An 8,251-nucleotide genomic window follows, 5' to 3' on the forward strand; every position below is an offset into this window, starting at 1 on the left:
ATAATTAAAAAATAAAAATGAAACCGACGTGTCATAAGAGAAATGTGTTAATTTGTTGAAAGTTGAAAGAATGAAAGGCGTCCACTTTATATTTGTATCACTTATCTCTTTGTCAAAGACCAAGACAATCATATTTATCCCTAGAACACCCATCAGGCAATATTAAATGCGTCTAGTGCGTATTGGGTACTATTAATCTAGTTCAGCATCGTCGATGTTTAATTTAGTAATTGAAGATGAATATCAGGTAATATTTTATCTATAGTCAATTATAATGTTACTTTAACTTAATTTTACAAGTGCATTTCTCTTTAAAACGTTGGCAAGCGCGCCCTTTAATTTGTGAATTGATAGAAAAATTTGCCATGTATTTGTGAGGAAAGTTACTACCGTCAGGCCATGCATCGTCATTGACCCTTTCAGTTCACAATGATATATATATGAAAATAAGGATCCTCTTAATTTTTTCTGTTGATTATATTAAGGTTTTTTTCTAAACAGAACATTCATATATGTTAAATATAAAGATACATGCAGTTTATGGTGAAAATGTTGAAGACAAATATCGTCCTATTGATAAAACGGCGTGTTATATTTATAAAAATCCATCCTTTATATGTAGCGTGAAACCAAAACTCTTATAAAAAGGATAAAAATTGATGACTTCCGTCTGTGTATGGTCGAATGTTTCCGCAATTGTTAGTAAACCCTATGTAAGTACAAGACTCCGTTCCAATCAGTTCTAATTTTGACTGTTTATAGATAGAACAAGCACAATCATGATTCGAAAGAAATTCTGCACGAAAGTGTTACATAAAACATGGTGTTTGACTAGCGGTTTAAAAGAATGGAGAATCAGGGTATCGATCCCTGTACCTCTCACATGCTAAGCGAGTGCTCTACCACTTGAGCTAATTCCCCTAATGAGATAATTATAGTGCTGCTTTTGCACACTGTTTATGAATCAAATGCAAACGTAGCTGGATAAAATTAAGCTTTTTTTTTTTTATGGCAGTAAATAGCAAATTCTTCAGTATTCATTTTAACAACATCAGAGTGTCATAGCTGAAGCGTGCTGGGCCCATAACTCAGATTATGACCTTCAACCGCTGCTTCCATAACATTCAATCTCTAAATAAAACGACAATGTATTTGAACAAACCAATTGTGTGTATGGACACTGGCCCAAAGTCACAGTTTAACACGGAGGTAAGCGACTTTATTATGAGACATTGACAATTGGCGGTATACTGTGAACTGGAGGGTAGCCTTGATAACGAAGGGCGAATGACAGTGAACCGTGATTTGCGTAAGTTCTGTTTTCACGTGTATAATAGTTTTATCTTTGAATGGCTACCGGCCTATTTAAGTCTGAATCATCGAAACGGCTAAACATGATTAGACAGGTGGCCGTTTTATCATAGCTTTGCAGATCGGAGGTGCTTGCTTGTTACAAATATTGAAAGCCGTTGTCATATAAACGATCGAATTCGTGACTGGTTGTTCGACATGGCATGCAACACATGTTTACATTTTTTGAAAGGTCAACTTTGATGTTTTCAGAACAGGCGCTTGTTAAATTGTTGTCATATAAGAAAACATATAATTATAAATTCTAATCTTGTTATAGGAAACCTAGAGTCTAGGACTTAGAGTCTAGGCGCTAATTTGTAAGTACAACCATGAACAAGGTAGTACGTTAAGCTAGTTTGTATTTATTTAAGTGAAAAAAAAGAAAACCTGACAAAGTGTTCACATCAAACCCGGACCATGTTCAAAGCATGACAATGTTATCTTTGGAAAGCAGATGTGTTAGTGTTTAGTGGGGAAACAGAGACGTGGTCCGATTGCTGATGAAAAGAATGCAGAATCAGGGTATCGATCCCTGTACCTCTCACATGCTAAGCGAGCGCTCTACTACTTGAGCTTATTCCCCTCAATAGATAATTCTAGCACTACCTTTGCTCACTGTTTATGTCTCAAATTAAAACGTGGATGGATACAATTATAAGTTGTTTTTTCCATGGCAGTAAATCGTAAATCCTTAAGTAAACATAGTAACAACAGCAGAGTGGCGCAGTGGAAGCGTGCTGGGCCCATAACCCAGAGGTCCGAGGATCGAAACCTCGCTCTGCTAGATATTTTGTTTTGAAGTTTTTCAAAGTCTTGTAAGTACAAGACTCCGTTCCAATCAGTTCTAATTTTGCCTGTTTATAGATAGAACAAGCTAAATCATGATTCGAATGAAATTCTGCACGAAAGTGTTACATAAAACATGGTGTTTGACTAGCGGTTTAAAAGAATGGAGAATCAGGGTATCGATCCCTGTACCTCTCACATGCTAAGCGAGCGCTCTACCTCTTGAGCTAATTCCCCTAATGAGATAATTATAGTGCTGCTTTTGCACACTGTTTATGAATCAAATGCAAACGTAGCTGAATAAAATTTAGCTGTTTTTTTCATGGCAGTAAATAGCAAATTCTTCAGTATACATCGTAACAACATCAGAGTGGCACAGTGGAAGCGTGCTGGGCCCATAACTCAGATTATGACCTTCAACCGCTGCTTCCATAACATGCAATCTCTAAATTAAACGACAATGTATTTGAACAAATCAATTGTGTGTATGGACACTGGCCCAAAGTCACGGTTTAACTCGGAGGTAAGCGACTTTATTTTGAGACAATGGCAATTGGCGGTATACTGTGAACTGGAGGGTAGCCTTGATAACGAAGGGCGAATGACAGTGAACCGTGCTTCGCGTAAGTTCTGTCTTCACGTGTATAATAGTGTAATCTTTGAATGGCTAACGGCCTATTAAAGTTTGAAACATCGAAACGGCTATAAATGATTGGACAAGTGGCCGTTTTATCATAGCTATGCAGATCGGAGGTGCTTGCTTGTTACAAATATTGAAAGCCGTTGTCATATAATGGGTTTCGTCTAAGCGCTGATTGTCAATGCACATACAGGACGATTTCGTCTACGTGGCGTCATCATCATCATTATCATCATCATCATCATCATCATCATCATCATCATCGTTTTCGTCGTCGTCGTCATCATCATCATCATCATCGTCGTCGTCGTCATCATCGTCATCATCATGGACCAACCTCTAGTTTAAATGCAATAATTTATCTGATTATACATTATTTTTTTGTATTTATTGATTAATGTCGATTTAAAGCAAGTTATCCCAAGTTATTCATATATAAATTTCTATTGACCGGTCGGTCCAGTCTATATCGCCATAAGGTGCTGCTTTAAAGAGCTTCAATGACATATAACCATATTGATTATAAACAAATTTGTACTTCAAAGAAAAATGAAAATATTTAAAAACGCGCTACACTTAAATCCATCAGTTTATTTAAATAAGACATTTCTTGTTTGTGTGATGACCCATGCACTAGCAGCATACACGAATCCCTGAGGACAAGGAAGCAATTATCAATCAATAACTAATTTATTTAATTTCTGATCATTATTATACTAAAGTGAAATCAATTTACGCTTATAGAAGGTCTTATCAAACTCACCTCTAATTTAGAATAACACTTTAAATTTAGTTTCATAAAATTATAATTGGTACGTTTAAGGGCATTTAAAAATAAACAAAGACAATATAGAAGTAATTTCTGTCGGGCCAAATCTAATAATGTATGCATTTTCGAAGGATGTTTATAACTTACATGGATCCAAATGCCGGTTTTAATTTTATTTCGTATACCATGCCTGTACATGATAAATTGAAATTAAATTGGCTACAGCCTTCTGAAAACATTAACATTTGGAAAAAAATGCGGACTAAATTGGACTACACTTGTAAGTAATGCTGAAATTGTATGAAAATCACAAGTACCTCTTACCTAATCTTCTATGTTTTTATTGTCGGCAAACACCAATTGTCAATACTGCATTCTCATTTAGAATGCATCATAAGAACACGCCTTAGCATTGGGGCCACCGAATAAACCGGCCCGAACTAAACTAAACATTCGTGTTATAAGCTTATGTAAAGAATTTTGTTTCAAATCTCTTACTTTGAACGCTTATTGCATGGACAACTCCTTTATAATTAAACAGTTCAATGCCAACTAGTGTGTAATTAATAATGTCATTGTACTCTTTTAACATCCCAGAGATTCGTTTAATACACGGATTGATTAAACTTATTCAATTTTTGTGCTAAAATAAATTTAATGCTTCTATTAAATAATGATTGCACAAACTTCGTATAAAACACACCTTCACCGAACATAATTATTTGAAAATGAATTTGATATGTCTCATTTTTATCTCACAAACTACGTAACTATAAACGATCAATTTGATTGACTTTTCTTTAACAAAAACTCAATCACAAATGTTTTCTTGAGGTTTAAATGTATTAATCTTGATATATAACTTCAATATCAGCAACACACCATATGCGTATGTTTTTCATTAGAAAACTTTGATAAAATGACTTTAACAAATCAAAAATATTTCGGTCAAAATAACATTTATCTTTTTAAATTAAAACACTGTCTGTTTGGTTCGAATTGTATAGTCGAAGAGGGATAAATTAAAAGCACGTTTTATTGCAGGGAAATGTGCAACAGACTATGACGAATAAAAAAACAATACATCATACTGGTTTGAATGAATAATCTATTCAATTTCTCTAAAGAATAACGTATACACAGTTAACTAAAAGGATTGTATTGATTTTAATTTGCACAAAAATGCTGAGCAATATTACAACAACTAGCGCAAAACATAGCGAAATAAACTCAAATTTATCTCTAAACTGTCAACCATGCATTTTCCAATCTCTATTAGCCATTAATTTGACTAAGTAAAACATTATTTGAACATAATAAATCTTGCTTAGTTTTAATAATTTTCGCGCATGGAATCACCTTCTACCGTTGTCATAAAACGTTTACCAAAGACTTATATAAATGAAAAATCTTAGACTGTGTGTCATACTTGCGGTTTGATATATTTAGAAACGATATATTTGTGCGAATTATAGTAACGGTTAGTCTTCTGAAAAAGAAGAACAAAGAAAACAACGACTTTGTTATAGCTCCGAAGTTTGTACTTATTAATAAAAAAAAATTCGTTCATCTTTCGATTAAAACTTTATCAAATGTAGTCAAATAACAATTAACAAGTATTGCACTAACCGCTTTAGTTGTAAACACTAAATTTCGGCAGTGGGCGATTGTACATAAGGGCGAGGAAATTATTTTGTATTTTTCAAGAGATCTTCTTTAATTAGACATTAATGTCAATTGCTTAAGTTAAAAAATGCATAGAGGATTCTTCAAACAAAACTACTTGCACAAATAATGCTTCTAAAATAAAACGAAAAACTCGCCTTTGTACTTCAGAAGTTAGTTCATCGCCCATACACCGGCTCTCTTGTTTTTGCACATTGAAACGAGCAATGGTTTATTTTGATATGACACTTAATTACATAGCATTTTCAGTTTATTATTATCACACAGCACATAATCTTTGACATATTATTATCAAATGATATTTACTTCTTAAATTTCATCAAATATAAGTCCATGTATTATTGTTCATAATTATAACTCAATTACATGAAAATTACACGTCCATAGAATATTTCGCTCAATCATGTCGTCCTTCTAGGACACTGATCCGGTTTCTGAGCTGAAGTAGGCCCGAAGATATTCGCGTTGGTTCTTTGCTGCCTTTGTGGTTGAGTTGGAGCCCCAATCTATCAGCGGATTGTCGTTTCGCAATTGTCCTGTTATGATGTTGTTATTGTTGGCCTCCTGGTCAGCTACACTTATATGTTCATTTCAATTGTGCAGTCTCATAATATCGTGTAAGCCGATGCAAGATAGCACAACTATCTCTGGACATCACTGTATCTGGAGACATTGTAATGCGTAGACACTGAAAGCGATGATTAAGAAAATCGATTGCGTTTTCAACAATCCGTCGCCCCCTGAAAAGTATAGGAATGTGACATGTTTTTCATAGAGAAAAGTTTCAATAGCCACTTCCTCGAGGCGAATGCGTCATCCGCAGCAATGTAGAACGGCGTTGGTCTGTCGTCGTTCGGTAAAGGTTCATGATTAGGTAGGCCCAACACTCCTTTATCGATGGTTTCCTTAAGCACACTTGAGCATCACCGGCTGATCCATTGCTGCCTACTTCCGCACAAATGAACTTGTAGTCGGCATCGACCAAGGCCCTGAAAATAATGGGGTGGTAACCCTTGTAGTTTGAGTACAAATAGCCACAACGCCGAGGACGCTGTAAGGCGATGTGCTTTTCCGGCCAATGCACCCACACAGTTGTACATCGGCCACCGTTCGTCCACTCATCTGGCGTTTCAGGACAGGGAATTAGTTCCTACGCAAATTCTACAAGTATCGCATCCTGACGGATGATATTGGAGATGGTGTTGTGTGCGACCCAGAAGCCATACACCAGAGAGAGAGAGAGTGGTAGCTTTCCCCTGATGCTAGGTACCGCAATGTTATTGCCAACTTAATGCCAGCTGTCAGACGCTTATTGTAGTTTGACTTCTTCAACTCGAGTATGCGTGTCAGGATCTCTTGGTATATCCGATAGCCAAAGCGCATGAAATTTAAGAAGCCCTTGCCGTCTTTTGTTTTCAGTTTGTCCATCAGCCGTGATTATTGACCTAGGTCTGGTCTTCTGGCGAGCCATTTTCTTAAACAGATGGTTCTCCTTTTCATTCTATTCACCGGTGTTAATACAATCTTTTTGCGACTTCTCTTTTTCTCTGTCGTAGCTTCGCTTTAGCAATCAGGTTACTGTTTTTCAACCTGAGCGTTTTGCAGTAGAATCTTGCATCTCATCAGCATCAGCTTGTCCACGGTCGTCATCTCATCACCCACGTTGCATCGTCGGTATCACAGAAAAAGTGAATTGATTTTAAAATTTACCTTATTAAAAAGAAAATCCGCCAACGTCCTTGTTATTCCGTGTTCCTCCGTGATACTCCATGTTTTCACCTTGTTTTCACCGTGAAGGTCCTGGTAAGCAACCTGTCTATTCGGCATCGTCCGTGCTATTCGGAGTTCTAACGTGATAGTCCGTGTATCAACCGTTTTTCAAACGGGTTTGTCCGTGTTTGCACCGTCTTCCTCCTTATTAGCTCCGAGCTGATCAGTGATGATAGCGATAAAATCAAACTGTACCGGCGTGTTCAGTGAAACCACCTCGAAGGGCCGAAGACAACCGTACAACTGCCATCATGGTCCTTGATGGTCCTTTGTCTGAAATATGTTCCCGGACTGTCAAAGACGCACTCGGACATGGCATAAATAAGCCTGTCGCCGGATCCTTTACGTCATCTACACGTACCATCTCGGATGCTGCCATCTTCCCGGAACGTCACAGATGAACACGGTAGTTTGGAACTTCTCAAAACTGCCGTTTTGGCCTCCCGGAGCCCAAAGGACATTCCCGAAAGTCAAGTTAATATTAAGACTGCAATATTGGTTGATCTCGTACAGGTAGACAAGGAGGGTCATGAGGATGAAATGCACGCTGATATTCAATAAAAGATACAGAAAGGATTAAAGGTCTAATTACATACATTTTTCTCGTGCAAATCATTTGCTTGTCAGTACCAAATTATACAGAGAACCCAAAAAGTATTAAAACACCTTTTGATTGTTTATCAGAGTACTTATGCATTGAAGCTAGTATAGGTTTTATACCTGCCAGAAAGTATGATCATTATATAAACACGACACAGTCGGAAGCCTTTAATTTCAATGCATGGCTTAATGTAAGAAAAGGCATATTGCAAGATTTTTTGTCTGATTACAGTTAAATGATTAACTGTGATCAGATTAACATATGTAAAAAATACATGTATTTGTGTTCTCTTTGGTTATGTGGAACAGCAATGATAGTATAATATAAAAACATAACAGGTCCGTAGCCAGGGTTTTGAAAAGGGGAGTGCGAATATTCCCATCAACGATTGTTACTAAGTGACGAAGTGGCGATAGGAGTAGGTGCTGGAGGGGTGTCCCTCTCCTGCAACTAGGGGGTTTGGAGGTCCTCCTAAAAAATATTAAACAGAAACGTAAAATCCTGCATTCTGGTGACTTTTTATCTGTATTTAGAGACTGAAGTTATATAGGTTTTTTATATGAAATTTCACGTTCATTGACCATACTCAGTGACTGATCGACATGAATATGATATAACATGCATGTACTTTCCACTACCGTTTTAA

The 8,251-nt window shown here is 36.6% G+C and overlaps 1 non-coding gene across 1 annotated transcript; it reads left to right on the forward strand.

Annotated features, from left to right (window-relative positions):
- The first annotated feature begins 2,065 nt into the window (after positions 1-2,065).
- Positions 2,066-2,137, forward strand: Trnam-cau (transfer RNA methionine (anticodon CAU)). The gene has a single exon. It is a non-coding gene; the product is annotated as a tRNA-Met (tRNA).
- The last annotated feature ends 6,114 nt before the right edge of the window (positions 2,138-8,251 follow it).

Source organism: Dreissena polymorpha, chromosome 11 (genome assembly GCF_020536995.1).
Source record: "Dreissena polymorpha isolate Duluth1 chromosome 11, UMN_Dpol_1.0, whole genome shotgun sequence".
NCBI classification, from domain to species: Eukaryota; Metazoa; Mollusca; class Bivalvia; order Myida; family Dreissenidae; genus Dreissena; species Dreissena polymorpha.